Source organism: Pseudomyrmex gracilis, unplaced genomic scaffold (genome assembly GCF_002006095.1).
Source record: "Pseudomyrmex gracilis isolate BER0280 unplaced genomic scaffold, ASM200609v1 scaffold_661, whole genome shotgun sequence".
Classification (NCBI taxonomy): domain Eukaryota; kingdom Metazoa; phylum Arthropoda; class Insecta; order Hymenoptera; family Formicidae; genus Pseudomyrmex; species Pseudomyrmex gracilis.
The window spans coordinates 22,885-26,321 of record NW_018021245.1 but is presented as its reverse complement, the minus strand read 5'-3'; positions in this window follow the sequence as shown (position 1 = coordinate 26,321).

Here is a 3,437-nt window from a genome sequence, read left to right as displayed (position 1 = left end):
TTTTTTGGCCACAACAATACAAACTACCATCATGCCTCAGCCACCGTATTCACCTGACTTGGCCCCCTGCGACTTTTTCCTTTTCCCAAAATTGAAAAGGCCCATAAATGGACGAAGATTTGCGATGATTGAGGAGATTAAGGCTGCATCGCTGGAGGAGCTCAAGGCAATACCTAAAAGTGCATTTCAGAAGTGTTTTGACGACTGGAAAAAGCGCTGGCACAAGTGCATTGTATCAGAGGGGTATTATTTTGAAGGGGATAACATAATTTTGGATAAATAAATGAATATTTTTTTATAAAAATGAAAAGTCACTTTATTTTTTTATCACACCTTGTATGTTTAAAGTTATGGAACTACACGGAGTATTGTAGAGTTCACTTATAATTTCAAATTTACGACCTGCTGCTACATAGTCACCGTTGCTTGCTGTTGCAATATTTTCCAAACAAACTGTCTTTATCTATTAAGCAAAAAGTATTAAAAGATTTGATTCTAAGTGTATAATTCAAAAAATGTCTTCAAAAAGTTGCGGACTATACCATCCTGATATTAACGATCCGTTATAATGCCGTTTTTTGACGCCAATGTGGTTTCTTCTCGTTTTGCTATAATATTTCGCACGAGCTCATTTCTCCATAACGATTACTTATCTGTTCCAATGGCTTTTCCGACTTGCGTAGCTTTAGTTCTTTCATAAAGTTTTCAAGCGGAAAAACGCTAAAATTGTCTAGTGTCCCAAACTGTTTAACATCATCAGTTAAGTGTAAAAGTCCATGAACGTTGTGCGATACGTATTCAAATCCGTAAATTATTATAAAACATTTAATAAAATATCTCAATAATTGGTAAAATATACATACTCTTACTTATTATGTATATATATATATATATATATATATATATATGTATATACTATTACATAATATGTAACAGTACATACTAGTGTTTAATGTGTATATAAATTTTATATAGATAGATATCTTTATTGATCCGTTCTGGGTTACAATTTTCACAACGATCCTTCAAAACTACCTTACACATCTAAATTACCTCACAATCAACTTACATATACTACCTTAAACAAACTTACATCTATATATAATTGTATATATAAAATTATATACAGATGTAAGGTAGTTTTTAAGGATCGTCGTGAAAATTGTAACCCAGAACGGACCAATAAAAGTATCTAATTATCTGTATAAAATTTATATACACATACACATCAAACACACGTATATAAGATTATTGTATATAGTATTTACTTTTATATATTAATAAATAAAATAAAATATATCTAAACAACGTAAATTATATGTATGTCACATTTAAAAACTTTCATCCAATAATCATTTCAAAAATCTCTATAAAATGTCTACTGCATCTCCATGGATTACCACAAAACATCTATGGAATACATTCATTAGACTTTTAATGGAATATTTAAAAAGTGAACTCTAGATATCTAATAGATATCCATTAGAAGTAACGTGGACGTCCATTAGATGTTTCCAATTTCCATCATAGATGTCTAATAGATGTCCATTAGAGTGTTCTGTTCTGTGTGGGATATGACGAATCATCTTAGCGGTATATTTGCAAAAGTAATTTCAAAAAGTAATTGTTCAATAATTGAGAAACAATTGCAACTATGTGATGTTTAAAATATGTAGAAATATAATTGCATATGAAAAAATCAACTTAATTTATATATATACATATAGAAATGCATAACGACTCTTTTTCACTTTTTGACAAATGTTAGTTACAAAATTTTATCTTGACAAAACTGTTTCGTTATGGTGAATTATCTTAGTACAAACAGTGCAAAATTGTTGTCATTTTTGTACAATATTTTCACAATTTGCCTATTGGAGACTATTTAGAAAATAGCCAGCATGCGTTGGCAGTTCATAATAATTTTTACATCAGCACACGTTTTCATAAACGCCTCTGGGAGAAAAGACAAAGAAACATTACAGTCAAAATGATGCATCTGACACTGTTTTATATTAATATTATTTAGAAAATAGCCAGCATGCGTTGGCAGTTTAGAATACATTTTACACCAGCACACGTGTTTAAAAACGCCTCTAGGAGGAAAGACAAAGCAAATTTACAAACAAACAGATGCATCTGGTATTGTTTTATATTATTATTACTTAGGAAATAGCCAGCATTGACAGTGTTTTCTATACTCACGTTAGTACAGATGATAGTCTAAACGGAGAATCACATAACACAAAATAATCAATGTATCACAATTGAATACAACACAATATAATAATTGAATACAATACAATATAAATTTAACACAATACAATGTAATATTACAAATGCAACACAAATATTGTTCACTTTGTAATTTCTTTACTAGAACGTATAAAAGTTGTACTTGTTTTATGTTGTATTGAAAACATTGGCAAAAAAATATATGCTCCGCAAAACGAGGTATTTTAAGGTCGTTCAATGATAGTGCAGAACGCAATTGCAGTCACATATCTCGCGGAAGTGACCAATCGTGTTGCAATTGAGTAATTTGATAGATGCGATTGGTCACTCTTGTGAGTCTTGCGTTTGCTTTCTGCGACTACTATAAAACGATCTTTATGTTTGCAAATTCGTAGGTTAGGTTAAAAAATCTGTCAGCATCGACAGATATACACATGTATAATAGTCATATGCGCACGCGTCATAGTGCAGCACTATCTATTGGGAGTTTTGTGAACTATCCCTAACAGAACATGATATCAAACGGATATTCTGTACTCATACTGATCGTAGGATGATCGAATATACCAATTTGTAATGTGCTGAGGACATTTACATAACATTTTTGTAGAATGCCATGTAACAAATATTCTCAGAATAAACTCAGAATATAATAACTGAATTCCTTCCCTCCCGCAAGTTATACGAAATGTATTGTGATTGTATCTATTATACTCCGAACATCCCTAAAATATCTGTGTAGTATATCCTGCATGCATATTAGAACAATAAAGTAAATATTAAGAATAAGAATCAGAAATAGAGAAGTAAAATGTAATATAACAATAATAAAAAATAAAATATAACATAAATATAGGAAGTATATCATAGCTGCATGAAATACAGCCAATATTTATATACATTTATGTTATATTTTATTTTTTCGCATTGTGCATTTAACTTCTGTTTTTAATTCCTATTCTTAAGTTCCTAATAGTTTCTCTATTATGCTCAGGCCCTTATACATACATATTTTCAGAATATATAGAAAACAGAATGTGAATCACAAGCAGCTATGCAAACGCCATTTACATGGATATTGCAATTCTAAACTTAAGGCTTATCTATATAAGACGCAGACGCGAGACGCAGATCGCAGGTTTTGTGGAATCGACCAATCACGCTGATCAGTTGACTAATTTGACAAATATGATTTGTCAATA